Source organism: Triturus cristatus, chromosome 4_2, assembly GCF_964204655.1.
Source record: "Triturus cristatus chromosome 4_2, aTriCri1.1, whole genome shotgun sequence".
Taxonomy (NCBI): domain Eukaryota; kingdom Metazoa; phylum Chordata; class Amphibia; order Caudata; family Salamandridae; genus Triturus; species Triturus cristatus.
The window spans coordinates 500643282-500660963 of record NC_140586.1 but is presented as its reverse complement, the minus strand read 5'-3'; the positions used below and the strand labels follow the sequence as shown (position 1 = coordinate 500660963).

At 47.5% G+C, this 17682-nt stretch overlaps 1 protein-coding gene across 3 annotated transcripts in view; it reads left to right on the top strand.

Moving 5' to 3' along the window:
* DNAI3 (dynein axonemal intermediate chain 3) overlaps positions 1 to 17682 on the top strand; it is a 958656-nt gene that overhangs the window by 194614 nt on the left and 746360 nt on the right. The gene's annotated exons all lie outside the window — the stretch shown is intronic.

The following is a 17682-nucleotide window of genomic DNA, read 5'->3' as shown; positions in this document are numbered from 1 at the left end:
CGATGTGCTGCATCTTGTTTAGCCGCCACCAGTCCCAGATTATTTAACCTGTGGGACATCCATATCGGTCAGGACACTGAGTAGAATGTACTTGGGTTCGAGAGGAATATCTGCTCCTAGTATGTTGCGAAGTTCCCTCACCACCTTTAACCAATACACCTGAATAGCTGGTCAGTCCCAGAGTGTGTGTACTAAAGTAGACCTTACACCTTTGCATCTAAAAAAGTCCGGAGCCACCATTCTCCCCATTTTGTGTAGGTGTTCACAATCATAGTAGAGTCGATGTAGTATTTGTAACTGTATCAGCCACAACATGGACTTAATGGTCACCTGCCTTGGGTGCATCAGAGCCGCCTCCCTGTCCACATCCTCCATCTCTCCAATGTCCCTCACCCACCTGCCTCTCCGCTTGCCCAGTGTGTCTGGCATATTATTGTTGAGTGTTACATAGGTGAGGGAGATCGCCTTCAATTCATGCTCTACCATCAGCAACCTACCTTCCAGGGGAGTGTATTCGCGTGTGTCTAATCCTCCCAACCCCTCTGCTTGCCAAGCATGTTGCAGCGTAGAGTATTGTAGGTTTTGGTTCACGTTCATTTGGTATCCCATCTGAAGGGAGAAAAATGGCATCATGTCTCCATCTTTCAAGAGATCCATTGGAAATTCAAACAAGATTAGAAATATACCAACCAGTAGATGTGTCTATATGACTCAGAAAATGTACAAATATCTTAAAGGAGAATGGAAAATGGCGAGAACAAAGTTGAACTCTTATTTATCATTATTCCTGTGACTTGTGGGATATTTGTTTGTTTGGTAAGGCTGAAGGAAACAGAGTCAGAGCTGGGTCACAGAGATAGGATAACTTTCTAAAGAATCAGTGAAGGGCAGAACAAGACGAGGAAGAATAGTTATTTTGTTTGATAGTTTAAAAAAAAAGTTTATTAGGACTCTGTATGAAATTGGTTAATGGGTTGAGGGGGTAGGAAGCCCCACTCAGGCAACAACCACAATTTTTGTTAGGGTGAACCACATGAATTACTAAATTAACCTGTGCTTAACCCCCTGATAGCTTGGCACATAAGCAGTCAGGCTTAACTTAAAATAAAGTATTTATGTAGCACACAAACAGTAATAAAGTGAAAACACAACAAAAGAAAAGTACCAAACAAATCTAGAAAAATAAAGTAAAGTTTAATAAATAAAATGATATAAGAACAACAAAGTCCAATCAGTAGAACCTGAAATATTCAGTTTTAAAGTTTTAAGTGATAATGGTACCTAAAAGAACCAAGCACCATTCGTGGTCATCTGGTTGCACTAGACCGGGGGAAAAAGTCACAAGTTCAGGCCGACACCGATGGACCATGAGTTGGATAGAAGGACCAGGTTAGACTCGCTGAAGAGTTACCATCAAAATCTGGCACAAAGAGTTCCATTTGCATTGATGGAGACGGTGAGTAGGAGGCTGAGTGTTGCAGGCGGTTGTAGCTGTAGTTCGAAGAGCAGGCCGGCTGTCAGGGATGGGCATCGATGTATTGTCACAGACGGTAGTTGCTGTACCTTCATGATGGCGGTTGTCATGGGCTGTCATTGCTGTAGCACTAAGTGCATACCCTGCGTTGCTGGTTGTCACTGTGAGAAGTTGGCCTGGTATATGCTGTCCACTAATTAAAGTGGTCACCCTGTAAGAGTCCAAACAACCCTTATTGATGGTGAGGTTAAAGACAACCTTTACTGAAAGCTATCCTAGTGGTAGCTATGGAGAGCAGCCTTCAGGCTAAGTATCGAAGGAATGTAAAGTAGCTTGTTTTACCAGATCAGAACCTCCTGAATGACCAAATGAAAGAACCACACAAGAGATATATAAAATATATGTATTTATTACTAAACATTCTCTACTAACCTCTTTATGAGATTAGAGCACAAAGCACACAATATTAAATCAATAGAACGACAGTAAATAGCACAATACACAGCGTGCTCCAGGGGGAGACCAAACCATATACTAAGAAAGTGGTGTAACAACCACGACTTAACTAGACACAGTGCCTAGAGCACGTAGAATCGCTGGGACCCAAGGAACCACCCAAAGTAGTGACACAGGGGATCCACGGTGGACGGGTGCAGTCTGTGAACACAGGCGCAAGCTCCGTACAACTCTATTGGAAAGTCGCGGTTGGAAAATTACAGTTTAAGTATACTTCGGACAGGACTTCAAGCCAACTCTTTGGAACATATTAGGTTCTAAGGCCAGCACCCTTGTAAGTACCGAGGTACCCGTGTTACCTATCCCAGAGGAGCCGGGTGCATAGGGGTCAAGTGGTGTCGGAAACCCGCATTGTTTTCAATGGTGTGATGCGAAGAAGTGCTGCTGCCGGGAAGATGAAAAGTGTCCGGTGGAATCCAAGCCTAGATCCGAGGTGAGAAGAACCTGAAAGCAGAGGGGACAGAGTCTGGGTCACTACAGAGTGACCAGGGACATGATAGATGAATGCCCACCGATGTCGGGTGCTTCAGGTGAGACGATGCGATTCTTGACTCTGCAGCCACGGGGACAAGGGGATGTCGACGACAACCAAAGTCTGGAGGTGAGCTGTCCCATAAAGGATGTCGAGTGCTGGAGGGTCAGTGTCTGGATTGAACACCAACAAGCCTTGGCAACTGCAACCAACGTGGGCAGAGGAAATCAGCTTCGGTGAGGAACAGCAAGGCCCTGGGGACTCTCCAAGCAATGGAGAGTCAGGGCACGTCTGGAGCAACCAGCAAAGCCCAAGGAAAGTCAAAGTTACCTTCACAGGGACCCATAGGCCAACGAACCAGGGATCGCAAAGGGACCTCGAGATGAATCACAAAATACCAGTCCACGGAACACTCGTGGGGTGTAGGCCGGAAATCTGCGGTGGAAATAGTGCTCAGGGTCAGAACTACACGTAGTCCAAAGCACAGCCTCAGGGATTGCCAAAAAGCATATGCTGCTGCAAAAGTACACGGTGCACAGGGGTTCGGGTTGCACGGTCCCCACGAGGGATACTGGTCTCAGAATTGCTGAGAGAGCAGATCGACCTCAGAGACCTCAGGAACCCACCTCCTGTGTTGCAGAAATCTTCAGAGGCCTCAGGTGCTCGGGAGATGCAACCGGTCAGATGCATTAAGGTGCCTGCTGCTGCAGGGGAGTAACTCCTTTACTCCAAGGGAGATTCTTCAGTCATCCAGCGAAGTGTAGACCATCAAAGTACTTGGTTTCTATAGCAGAGTTTAGTCAAGGTAAAATCTAAAGTCCTGTAGTCAGGGTTCCTACTTTATACCCAAGGAAGGGGTGGGACAAATTCTGGGGACCCACTTATGGGAGGGTCAGGACAGAGGGGTGACTACACCCATGTCCTTTGTCCAGTTTCGCGCCAGAGCAGAAGCAAATGGCTTCCACAACCGGTTTAAACTGGACTATGCACAGGGACACCAAATGTGCCCCCGGTGCAGACTTTCTGGCACTCTGAGTGCACCCACCCAGCCCCAATGCACTAAAGCCTGTCTGGGAGGTGGTCACACCTCCCTGTGACAGGAAACCTATTGTCAAGCCTTCCCCTGCTCGAGCTTGGCTCAGCAGCAGGAGGGCAGACTTTTGTCTGTGGCTGGCAGCATCCATTTTGTGATGCCCAGGCCGAGAAAGCTGGTAGCGGGTAGACCGGTGACCCACAGTAGTGGTTCTATAAGGGAGGAATCATACCTCCCACGCAGTTAGCATTTACCACGAGGTTATAATGCACTTAAATATATATGGTTGGCTGCATCACAGACAAGCCCGGAAAATAGGTTCCAAAGGCTGCAGAGGGGCTCTACTCATGCAGGAGCACCCTCTCACATAAAACCCAACACCATGCCTTCAGGATTGATAAGGCCTGCCATAGGGGTGACTGATAGGTTTATATGTGCAGTGATTTAGAATAGATCTAGTGACCCTATATCTAAGTAAGGGGTGCATGCACCACCTTACACAGGCTGCAGTAGCAGACCTGTGGTGTCAGTTTGAATTGTCTCTCAGGGGTGGCATAATACATGCTGCAGCCCCTGGGAGGCCTCTGGGGTACCCATGCCCTGGGTACATAGTGCACCATATACGAGGGACTGATAAGTAGGCCTGGGCTAAAATTTCGTTCCGTTCACGGAAATTGCAATAATTTGACATTTTCGCGTTCCGTGGAAAGCACGAAAATGTCAAAATTTCCGCATTCCGCAGCATGGCGATAATTTGTTTCTTGCTCGCGCTGTAAAATAATACATTCTCGCGTGCGCGCGATCGCCTTACCTGAATCCCTGCGTTCGCCGACAAGTCTTCTTGATCCGGTCACGTTCTCCATGAGATGTTGTATTGTTTTTAGCCATTTGCGCTGTCTCGCGACAGTTCGCGCCCGCAGTGACGTCATGCGTCGCGCAATCACGTCTTTCTTCTCGCGATCATGCACCGCGAGACAACTGAAAACAAGATGGCCGCGCCCGCGAGCAACCACATGGGTAAGTTGGCGAGCCGCAACCATGCAGAAAATCTCGCGAACATGCAGGAAAAAAACTTCCGCATCTTCGCAAAATTTCCGCGTGTTTGCGATAATTTTTAACATTTTCGCGATAATTTGCGAAAGTGGATTTCGCAAATTCCGCCTACCCCTACTGATAAGGGTACCCCAGTATCCAATCTGGAGTGTACCTAAAGTACATGCAATCAATTTAAGGGAGAAAGCAGATAGACTGGGGTCCTGGATAGCAGGATCCCAGTCAGACTAGTCAAAAACCAGCAAAACACAAGGAAAAAAGTGAGGGTAACCATGCAGTCAGATTCCGCCTTCCTAGAGTCACTGGTGGCCACTGTCAGCACAAAAAGCAGGTCTCACCGGAACTTCGCGTGTACAGTTGTCGCAGGCCGCAGAGTCTTGGAGTGAACGGGGGTGGTCATAAGGAGCCCAAACTTTAGAATTTTAACCTTGATTTTAGGAGTAGTACACTCTGATGCCAGCCATCAGTTCAAGTGATGTGGGGGCACTTCTTGGGGATCAGGGATGCACTCCAACAGAGCCAGTAGGGCCCAGGCAGGTACAGCTGCGTGTCCAGGAAGGTCCAGTTTCAGCAAGTCAGCTAGGCAGTTGCAGGAATGTCTCTGAAGCTTGTTGTATCCTTGTAACTAACACAGGATGTTAGCCAACTAACTCTTGCAGTCACTCTGGTTAACCTGGGATGAAAGCAAGCAGGTCCAATCTTTCTTCACTGACAGCAAGACAGTCCTTCAAGCAGCAGGTCAGTCCTCCTTCTGTAACTTCCACTGCTCCAAGAGTGTTCTGAAAAGTGGCTATCGAGGTCCAATATTTATACCTGGTACCAACCTTTGTCTTGGGGGACTCCCTGTCCTACCCCCACATCTGGTTTTGGAGAATTCATCCCCTATTAAGCCTCCAGAACGCCCGGAGGTAACAAAAGACGAGGCAGGCCTGGTGTCAGGTTCCTTTGTGTGTGCTGGAGGCAAAGCCCTTTGAATTGTAAGTGTGGCCTGGTATAGCCCTTTCCCTGTTATCCTGCCAGGATGGCTCATCCTGTCCACAGAAAAACTTGTTGTGTTATTGTATGGAAGCAATACACAAACCCCAACAGCAGAGCCATTCAGTCACGTGACCCAGTACACTGACAGAAGGCAGAAATGGTTGGGACAAGAAAATGCCAACGTTCTAAATGTGGCATTTTTAGAATGCTAATTTGAAATTCGAAATTTACCATTAAAGATGATTTTAAATTACAGCTAATTTGAGTGTAAACAGCATATACCTATCTGCTACAATTAGACGTTATCACTTATTGTAGGAAAGTAGGATCTTTCTTTTATAGTTGCTCCCCCTTTTGCCTGGTGACAGTATATTTTGACTGTATTTTGCTGGGATCCTGTTAACCAGGACCAAGCATCTGTGCTCTCTCTCCCAAAGTGGCTTTGGTAAGTACTGTTGTACCTCCACAATTGGCTACTGGTGTACCCTTATAAGTCCCTAGTATATGGTACTAAGGTACCCATGCCATAGCTACACCAGGGGCTCCCATGGGCTGCAGCATGTATTGTGCCACCCATGGTAGTCCACTTTTTTTATAACTGAGGTCACTGCACTTAAAACCTATAAGTCACCCCTATGGCAGGCCCTTCAGTCCTGAGAGTAGGGTGCCAAATTATATGCGTGAGGGTGGCCCTGTATGAGCAGGGCACCCCTACAAACCCTGGAGTCGATTCTTCAGGCATTGTAAGTGTGGTCAGCCATTTTAAGACACATAGTGGGCATCAGTCATTATGAGATGTCTAACTATATAATGGCTGCGCCAAACCTGGTCATGTTTGGCATCAAACAGGTTGGAATCATACCTCAACACCGATTCCGGTGTTGGATGTATGATCCAGGGGGAGCTCCTTAGAGGAGCTCCCTGTACTCCCGGTTCCAGCCTTTCAGGGTCTGCCAGCAAGCCAGTGCAGATGCTGACCACAGACACTGTTCTGTCCTCCTGCTGCTGAGCTGAGCTGAGCTTGAGCTGGGGAAGGTAGAACAATAGGTTTCCGGTCACAAGGAGGTGTGACCACCTCTCAGAGAGGACTTAGTGTATTGGACTGGGGCGCTTTGCAGCATCCCCAGACTGCATTAAAGGGCACATTTGGTGCCATCCTTGCATACACCGGTTTGAGCCAGTTCAGGATCCCTTGGTTCCCGCTCTGGCGTGAAAGTGGACAAAGGACAGGGAAGTATCATCCCTTCTCTCCAGCCCCTCTTCTGAGAGGGATCCCGAGTCGTTCCAATCCATTTCTTGGGTATTTAAGGACTTCCCTGTGGGAGAGTCCTCCAATTTCTCGAGAACAAGACTCACCTCTGAGATCAAGACACTCTTCGACCGTCTTGGCACTTGAGATTCACGGGACATCACCTGGAACTAAGACTGCATCAAGGAAGGTTCCTGCTGCTCCTGATCTCACTGTTCTGAAAAGTTTACTGCCTCGTCTGTGGTTCACTCAGGCTCTCCAGAAGATCTCTGGGCATCAAGGACATACAAAGAAATCTCCCTTGGAGTGAAGAAGTCACTCACCTGCTTCTGCAGGCACCACATCGGAGCTTACCGGTCTGCTGCTCCTGTCGTCCTAGGGACTTTCCGACACCCAGAAACACAGGTTGTAGTTCCCCAAGGCCTCACCTGTCTTCCCTACAAATTGGAGGGCAGTATCCCTCGTCGGAGTTGCTTGGACCAAATCCCTGTGCACCGTGTTGGCTTGCCATTGTTAAGGCTTGTTGGCTCTGCACTCAGGAGATCTTTGGGCTACAAGACATTCCAGCCTGCAGCACCTCATCCCTCAGAGATCAGCATCCTACCTGTATACCACTGCATTGTGGGCCTCGATTGTTGGTGAACTGCCTGAGGTCCTCCTGTGACTCCTGTGCCTTCAGCCTGTGGGTCCTCTTGAGGGTCTTCTTCTGTTTTGGGAGGTTCTCCTGCTTGTTCAGGGACTGCTCTGACTCTCCTACACTTGGTGAGTCCTTTGGACCTCACTGGTTCCTTCGATTGCATCTTGTCATCATCCATGCCAGTTGCAGCTACCAAGGCTTGTTGGTGCTCTCGTCGGACACCGACCACCTTGACACCAAAATCCAACATGGGACAGCTGCTGTATGGCTCCTGGACTTCCACAGAGTCGCCTGGTCCCCACAGCTGCAGCGACAAGGTCCTTGTCAAGTCTTCTGAGCTCCCTGCCAAGGGTGGGCATCGTGCTCCTGTGCCTCCTGGTCACCTCCGAGTGGCATAGACTCTGTCCCCTCTGCTTACAGGTCCTCCACTTCTAGAATCCACCCTTGGATTCCACCAGACATCTTCACAGACTTCCCCAGAGGCACTTCTTCCAGAGTCTTATATTGTCGTCTACAAGAGGTTCTGACGTCATTTCACACCTATGCACCTGGCTTCCAGGGTACAGATAACCTGGTTCCTGAGGTATACATGGGTGGGATGGCTCTCCAACCTTCCGCCGTCCAAAGGGTTTCTTTGGGGTCCTCTGGGAAGGGTCCTTTTTCTTTAAAACTGCAGCCGCAACTTCGCAATTGACTTCCACTGAACACGGGGCTGTGTTCCCACTCTACGCACAGCCTCCTTGGGGTTCCTTGGTACTTAACCTTGGTTGTTCCTAGTCCTCCAAGCTCTTCTAAGTCCTTTGGTCCAAGTTCCGTTCTCCTTTGCAGTTGGCATTCCACTTACTTGGTATATGGTTTGGTCTATCCCCTGGAGATCAGTGTATATTTGTGCTACTTACCTGATTTCTTTGAAGTATTTTCATTATGTTTTGTTGACATCTCCGGGTAGGAGATATACCAAGTGATTGTGTTGTAAAATAAATAGATGTATTTTTATAAGCACTGTGTGGTTCTTTTTCATCTGATCTACACTATTGATTACATTTTGTAAAACAAGCTGATACACTCCTTCAAGATAGGCCTAAAGGCTGGTCTCCACAGCTGCCATTTTGAGAGCCTTTCAAGGTTATCAAAGACCACTAAAATCACCATTAGGCTTGCCTGGATTAGTGCAAGGTTCATAGCTCCTTTGAGTGTCCACCATATACTAAGCAAGCCTCCTACACCTATTAAATGTAACTAGGTAACCCAGAGATAGGTCTTACAACAGTGAAAAACACCTTCATGTGTTTCTCACTACCAGGACATGTAAAACTTTAGTAATCTTGTCCTACTTTTTAAATACAATGCACCAAGCTCTAATAGCCTTTTGGACCTAGGCCTGGCAAAACAATTATTTTGCCAAGTCAAAACGGCAGTTTAAAACTGGACTACAGGCTGTAGTGGCCCGCTGAGGCATGTTTTAAAAGGCTACTTTAGTAGGTGACACAATGAGTGCTGCACCCGTTTACAAAATTGGCTTATTGGTTGAGACGGTGTGGAAGCCCCACGGAGGCCACAGCTGCAATCTTTGTCAGAGTGAACCACAAAAGTCACTAACTTAATCTGTGTTAAAGCTCTGGTAGCTTAGCTCAAAGCAATCAGGCTTAATTTAGAGACAAATTGTAAAGTATGTATGCAGAACACAAACAGTAATAAAGTGAAAACACAACACAAGAAAAATACCATATCAGTTTAGAAAAATAGGGAAGCTTTTATTAAATAAAATGTGACCATAATAACAAAAAACTACTTAACAATACTGGAGATATACAGTTTCAAAGTTTTAGGTAGATATAGAGCTTAAAAGCACAAAGCACCTCTTGCAGTCATCTGGTCTTGCCAGACAGGGGAAAAGTCACAAGTTCAGGCTGACCGTGATGGATCGCAGGTTGGATACAGGGACTAGGATATTTCTGCTGAAAAAGTTACCTTCTCAAAGTCCGACGCAAAGAGTTCTGTTTGAGATCGAGGTGGCAGGGTGGAGCAACTAATGCATCATGGATGGTAATTGCTGCAACTCGAAGAGCAGGCCAGGCATTATGGGCGGTCGTAGCTGTACGCAAAAATACTGTCAGGCATTGCAGATGGTCGTTGCTGTAGCTTCGCGTTGGTGGTTACCTTAGGCTGTTGTTGCTGTAGCACAAAGTGCAGATTTCACGTTGCCAGTCACGTAGCATAAAGTGTCTCCTTCACCGGAGCTTCGGGTTGGCACAGCGGGCGAGTCTTAGTATTAACATATCTGTTTGCGGTCGCGAACAGCCCAGAAATTCAAGATTCCACCTTTCTTTGCAATAGGAGCTCAACAGGTGCCAACCAATGGTCCAGGACCTGGTGTGACACATACTGGGGATCAGAAACTCACTTCAGCAGAGGCCAACTGTGCGCAGGCAAGTCCAGTAGCAGGTCTGGGCAGAGCCATTCAGTAATGTGACACAGGACACTGGCAGGAGTCACAAATGGTTAGCACAAGAAAGCAACAACTTTTTTAAAGTGGCTTTTTCAGAACTGTAACTTACAATTCAATTTTACCATTAAAGATGATTTCAAATTACAATTCATTTAAGTGTAAACACCATACCTCTATCTGATCCTAATCAAAAGTTATCATTTGTTAAATGTAAGTAGGTAACCCAATGTTAGTCAATGGGAAACAACAGTGAAATATTACTTCAGGAGTCTTTCACTGACAGGACATGTAAAATGTAAACCGTTATGCCCTACTTTCTAAATGCAATGCACCCTGCCCTATGAGCCTTTAGGGCCTACCTTAGGAGTGACTTATATGGCAGTTTGCATTTGCACTATAGCTTGCAGTGGCAGGACAGAGACATGATTTAAAATACTATTTCAGTGGGGGACACAATGAGAGCTGCAGGCCCACTGGTAGCATTTAATTCACAGGACCTGGGTACACGTATTACCATTTAAGAGGGACTTGTAAGTAAATTAACTGTACCAATCGGGTGTAAGCCAATCGTGCCATGCTTTTAGGGAGAGAACACAAGCACTTTAATACTGGTTAGCAAGGAAAATGTGCACAGAGTCCTAATGCCTATTTCAGTGATAGAATGCAAAAATCTGGGGGTGACCCTGCAAAAAGTGGCAGGTTTACAGTCTCATATGTGGATATTTTTTATGCATGCATTGAACGGTTGTCGTGCAGTGCTGTATTGTGACTTGTTGCAACCTCATGGGAGAGGGCACACAATAGGAGATTCGTTTATTGTCCGGTCTGGAGGAAGCCAAGCCACAGGCGGTGCCAGTACATGACATGAGCCACTGAAAGTCTTTTTAGATGAGACTTCAGTGTCATAACTCAAGAGGCAAATACCCAATGTTGATGGGCTGGGGTCAGGAATTATTTTTGGGGATGGAGCATCTTGAAAGCCAAGTTTGTGTTTCTTTCATAATTGATTGTAATAGCAGACATTCTGTTCCTGAGGACCTTGTGAGTGAATTGCCTAGATTTCTATAAGACCACAACAAATGAATTCATTGATTTATGAATTTTAGACTGAAGTTGCAAGTCTATGGTGCTTACTGTTTCGTAGTTCAGACTCATTGGGCTGAAATAATGAATAATGTGTTGCTGTTCATCTGGTTTGTCTGTGACAGCAAGCCACATTGAAAGAGAAACAAATATGCATGTTTAGCTGACTGAAAAAATAGATACATACCGCCCAGAACAATACACTAATATGCCTTCAGTGGTGAGACTCAGAGCTACTGACGGACAACCCCAGTGTAAGACAATTTCTTCTGGACCTGCATGAATCAAAGACAGGTTGGTAAGGTAATCCTTGTACCAAGCTGTGCTGCTATCCATGGAAAGGCAGAAAGCAGATCACTGAACTGCCTAAGGCCTCTCTTTGTTTTGCTCTGACTTTAAAGAAGTTTGCAGGTCAAACAGTTACGTATTTTTCACAAGAGTGACTGAACATCTCTGAGGGTTGCAAGCCTGTTGTGTGCATTAGGGTGCGCTTGCAGTGAGACATGTTGGCATTAGACTACTGTGTATCATGTAGTAAAGTGTTTGAAAGGACAGGCTAGGCTATGGAACATAATCTCTAATTTCGATCGAATTTGGCATTGCTGGGTACCTCATAGAAGCACAGGCACATGAAATCACAGGCCTTATAATTTAGGGCAGGCTGTAAGCACACAAGGCTGCCTATGCCCTTGTCAGCGAGGCTCAGCAGGTTGGATCATCTCTGCAGATTTAATCCTACACTCTCAAACAAAGACTGCCATAGATTCGTCCTCGAGTCTGATCCTTTTTACACAGGTATATAGAATTAAATGGTGAACACTGGCTAGTTGAGCGGTGTTCTCTTATATCCAAAACTATGGACAGTTTGCACTTCCAAGTGTCTAATCAAATTTAATATACTCCCCATAATTTTGGTGGCACCAATCCTCTTTCAGGTAGCCAAATCTCCATGGAAATCTTTTGGGGTTAAAACCGTCACCTTGCCACTTGCGTATTCCAGGTTTACAGTGTTTCCCCTTACAAAAAAGAAGGTTATGAGGTGTTAGGGCATCAGCCTAGATTTTTTTCTACCACTTAGACAATTTTTTTGTCTCATTTTGGCTGTCTCTCAGGTAACACATTGACCGGCTGAAAATGGTTTGTATTTTCAGTTAGATCACTATAGTCAAAGAGCCAGATATCAAAGTCCAATATTATTTCACATGAGCACTAGAAGTAGGGGTGCGGCAGCACATGTAGACATGCATTTGCAATGCAATAGGTCTCGCATTTGCGAGAGTTTGAGCTATTGGTATTGTAAATGATAATGCCTTTTATTTATGTTTTAAAAACCAACACATAACTAAAAAGCATTGGTATTTACAATGTCAAAAGCTCAAACTCTCCCAATTGTGAGACCTATTGCATTGCAAATGCTTGTTTTTGTTAAGCACAGGGAGATTAAGTGATTTGCCCAGAATCACAGGATGTTGAGCGTCCTTGCCGAAACTTGAATCCGGTTCCCCAGCTTTGAGGTCGACTGCTCTAGCCATAAGGCTACATCCTCTCCAATGTCAAACTAATCTACATCGTAAAACGCAGGGAACGCTTGAAATGGTTTGATTAATCTTTCTTCTTTGAATAAGGCTATAGATTACTTTTTGACAAAGAAGCATCAAATATGAACAAGAACCGACTGTTAATTGATACTTACTTCCTTACTAATACATGCAGCTAAAACCCTCACAGCTTCACTTCACTCCTTGCTTTTTTCTGGGTTCACTTGAATGACGTGTCTATAGCGCTGGGGTATGGACGGCCACACTATCCACCGTTTGCCGCAAAATTGACAGAATTCCCCAAAAACATTTGGTGCTATAACAGATCAAAAGTTATTACAAAATTGACAAAATGTCGATTTTGAGCAACGGCAGATGCTCTGAGTTCCTTTTCACTGCCCATTGTTAATTCACACGATTTTAATTCCAGAAAATGCCCAGGTTCAAATGTAGTGAGTTTTTTGCAGCGCTGCACAGCAGAGGTGCTTTCAGAACAAGTAACGCATCCCGCATTTTCCTGCGGGAATCCTGATTCAGACACGAACAGCAGTTTTGCTCACAAAACCGGAAGAAATGTGTTCTTCTAAATTAAAGCACACCTCAGAATAGGGGGAAACATCCCTTATTGATCTGTTATACCCATTCCGATACCTAACAGCAAGACGGATGCCAGACAGGCACTTTGGCCCAAACCAGCTCCCAAACCGTCCCTGAGCAGCACCCAATCACAGAGCTGTGTGACGTGATGATGAGAGAGGAGAATGCTCCCTGCCTCTCAAACTGACCCTCTCCAACACCCAGTGTGTTTCCCCAGTCGCCGAGCAGGACCAAATCACATACTTGTATTTAGGCCAGACATGGCAAGATGTTAGTGTCATGATTGACAACCACATAGGCGATCATGCCTTCCGTCATGGCCTGAACTGGTGTCCTCGGCAGGCTAGAGACAGAAATCTGTCCAAAGTGCAAAACGTTTTTCTCACTTAGGAGGGAAGAAAAAGTTGACAAACCTCAACTAATGAAAGAATCAGCCTTGAGTAAATAACATTACTCAACAATACAGGTCGGAGCCCTACCGTCAGTCTGCGGTTCTGTTTTATTGCCACTCAGGGGGCCATGTAACAAACACCACAAGAAAAAAAAAGACAGCTGATGCTAAAACAAGCTCTGTCCGCGCAGGCACAGTGAGCAGGAGACAGGGAGGGACAGGAGAGGTGCACGCGTACACATGACCCGTACGCATGCACATCTCCTGTCCGTACGCGTGCACATCTCCTGTCCCCCTTCGGCCAAGAAACCGACGACAATAGGTCTGGCCAAGGCGAGCAGCGCTGGCGCTGCATCGCTAGGTGAGACCTAAAAAACCATGCAGGGGGTTCCAAACGTGAATGAGCAATAAAGATGCGTTTAGAATTTTTCTTTATTTTGTCACAGACACAAGTGAAATGTCAGGCTATGCTTTCTGTCAAATTGCTTCTTATTCTCATAACATGGAGACTGATGTTTACTTTTTTATTTTTGTCCGACAGTCTTGTTGGATACAGGGAGTGTGGAAGGAAAGGCTGCAGGGTGTTGGTTTTTCTAACACAACAACATCATCTAAATACCTGTAAATGAACTGTGCAAGTATTTCAAAATATAACAGCATTTAGGAAAACACGAAGAAGCACACTTTTTTGTAATTCTGAAGTGTATTGGAAACAAAGATTTTAATAGGATAAAAACAAATCAAGACACTTTACACATGTACGTACACTTTAATTGCTGATATGATAATGATAAATGTTTGCTAAAACCCTCTTTACACACATTAGTTGCGGGCTATGTAGTATAACACAGTGTCCGCATAATTTTTGTGGCTATTTCAAATATAAATGAGCTGTCTGTGAATTATATTGTGCTTCCTCACCATGCTTTACTAATATATTTGCAACAAGGGAGCATATTCACAAGGATCTATCACCGAGTCAACGGCACTTTATCGCAGCCAAAGTAGCGATAAACTTATCGCCCCAATCACAAGCTGGTGCTAACATCCCACAGCACCAGTTTACCCGCGATAGCAGCCACAAAACACATTGACATAGATGACCCCCACAACTATCGCTAATGAGATGCAGAGTAGGCATTCCCACAACAACACCACTCCACAACATTCCTAACGACCAGCCAGAACTGTGATATTAACACAAAACAGGCGATAAGGTGCATTAGCAGCAGGAAAATAACACCTGCTCTGACCTGGTGCAAAGTCGGACCACAGCCTGAGCCACAAAAGGGAGCCCAGCCCAGAGCCACACCTGATGAACAACAGATGCACCCGGGCAACTGAACATGCAGCCCGTAGTGCAAAAAGGGCAACAACACCTGACACCACCCCCCCCAGGACCCCCCCCCCTCCCTGGCACCCCCGACCAAAGACATGCCACATCAGCTACACCTAAACATGTACAAAATATTCTGCATGATGCCACACAATCACAACTGGTGACATGCATGTTTCGTCACAAAAATAAGCACCACACATTCACTTTCGAAGCAACAAATAAACTTTATTAAAATGAACACTGAAATGAAGACATGGCAGCTTCCCTCAGGACACTCCGTAGGTCACAGCCTGCAAGACAAAAATCATGATGAGAAGGTGTGTCCTGCGCATATCAAAGGAGAGAGAGAGAGCGAAGGAGAGAGAGAGAGGAAGAGAAGGAGAGAGAGAGAGATAAGACGAGAGGGGGAGAGAGAGAGAGAGAGAAGAACAGAGGGGGAGGGGGAGAGAGAGAGAAGAAGAGAGGGGGAGAGAGAGAGAAGAGAGGGGGAGAGAGAGAAGAGAGGGGGAGAGAGAGAAGAGAGGGGAGAGACAGAGAAGAAGAGAGGGGAGAGAGAGAGAATAAGAGAGGGGAGAGACAGAGAGAATAGGAGAGGGGAGAGACAGAGAATAAGAGAGGGGGAGAGAGATAAGACGAGAGGGGGACAAAGAGAGAGAAGAGAGGGGGAGAGAGAGATAAGAAGAGAAGGGGAGAGAGAGAGAAGAAGAGAGGGAGAGAGAGAGATACGAAGAGAGGGGGAGAGAGAGATAAGAAGAGAGGGGGAGAGAGAGATAAGAAGAGAGGGGGAGAGAGAGAGAGAGAGACTGCTGCCCCTGCGCACCCAGGCCACACTGCTCACCTGCTGTCTGTGTCTCCAACCACTTGCCGGTATGTATAGCAGTCCACCAGGTCACACAGCTGAGACAGACCCGTCATCTGAAACAGAGTTCAGATACATGATAGGCACAGTACACACAATTGCATAAGACAACATCGCCTGCCTGCCCATGCACACCCAGGCAGAGGCCCCCCAGCCCCTCCTGCCGCCCAACAGAGCATGCCTGCCCATGCACATCCAGGCAGAGGTACCCCAGCCCCTTCCGCCACCCATCTGAGCATGCCTGCCCATGCACACCCAGGCAGAGGCACCCCAGCCCCTCCAGCGCGGATCGGAGCATGCCCGCCCAGGCACACCCAGGCCTCACTGCTCACCTTCCGCCACCGGCGTGCAGACAGGAAGTCTCACCATGTGCCGCCGCAAGCCCAGGGCCCGCGGACATAGCACCCTCCACATCATGCAGCCCCGCTCCGCAGGCCACCAGGTCTCACATTTGGTGCTGGGCCTTGATTACTCCATGGCAGAGGACATACCAGTGCACCCGGCCTCATCGCAGGGTGCACAACCACTCAGCCCAATAGGTGCCACTAACTCTGTGAACCCGGAAGCGATGCCATGTGGCGGTAGGCCCGCGCTGCCTGCTGGCTCTGGCTACACTGCGGTCCAGCAGGGCACACAAAACCTGAGCTGTCCGGACCGCTGGTACGGGGCATCATCACAGGCTGCACACCGGCTCAGCACTTAAGGTGCCCCTACCTGCACCGAAAGTCACCGTCCCGTGGTGGGGTGCCTGTGCCATCCACAGATCTTCGGGTGCCACTAACCCTGTGCAACTCCAGTCAGCGCCACATGGTGGTAGGCCCGTGACTGCCGCAAGGCCTTGGGTGCCACTACCCCTGTGCGCAACAACTCATGGGCCCTTTATGAATGAGAACCGTGGAGCGTTCATCATCCAGTCACCACCGGCAGAGGGGAATGTGACGTCGTCGGCCCCTTATATTGCCGGAGTCACATGGCCTGTGATACTTGTGCCGGATGGGTGTGGTGTGTGTGCAAACCTGGCCTCAGGGAGTGGCTGTGACATGCTGACAACTAGACCAGTGACCTGCACACCACCAGAGAGTACGCCTGCGATGGGTAGCAATGAGGGCCCCCCTGGGAGCGTGAGCGGAGTGTTCTGGCCTGCCGTATGCTGGACCAGCGCAGGGCTTGCAACAATGACTTGTGGGCTCTGGGCGTGGTTCAGTACATGTCCAGACATGGAAGTGACTGATGCGTGTGTCCCTGTTGTAGTGTCCACGGCACCCGGAACACAATAGGCAATGTAGCACCCTCTGACTGGTATCCCACAGGATGAGCATCATTGATGCAAGGGAAATCACTGTCCCTACATTCATCCACACATTCATACATGAATGATGAAAGACATAACACAGTAGTGTGCTACTGGATGTTTATTGTACATCCAGTGCAGTTTTGCTGCTGGAGCGGGACAGGGCAATGCCAAGCACACTACACAATATGGGCCCATGAAGGGCCAGCCAGAGTCCATCCGGGGATGACAAGTACTGCGAAAGAGGAAGGCTGCACTTTGAAGTCTGGTCGCCATGTCATTGGTCATCAAACAGGATATGGCAGTCCATGTCGCTGTCCAAGGTGAGTGCATCGGAGAGTATCGTGGGTCAGTGGAAGGTCATGGGGCCATGTGCGGCATCAAGCAGAAAACGGCCAGGTGGCGGAAATGAATGCTAGTGCCTACTGATCACAAACCCATTCACGTCCTCGTCCCCGGATGTGTGCTCTGCCCCACCTGTGGGTGTTGCAGTACCGGCTTAGGCACTGTGTGCCACTGACACATCAGGTGCCGGAGTGGATATGTCTGCCGCACTGTGAGGCAATGGGACACCAGGGGGCAGAGATGTGGATGGTGTGGGGGTAGCAGCATTCATTATTGTCACGCCTTGTGGCAGCAATGCCATGAATGAGTATCTGCAGGGCATGGTATATCCCAGCTACATTTCGCTAGTGTGCAGTGGTGGCAGCCATCCTTTCCGAC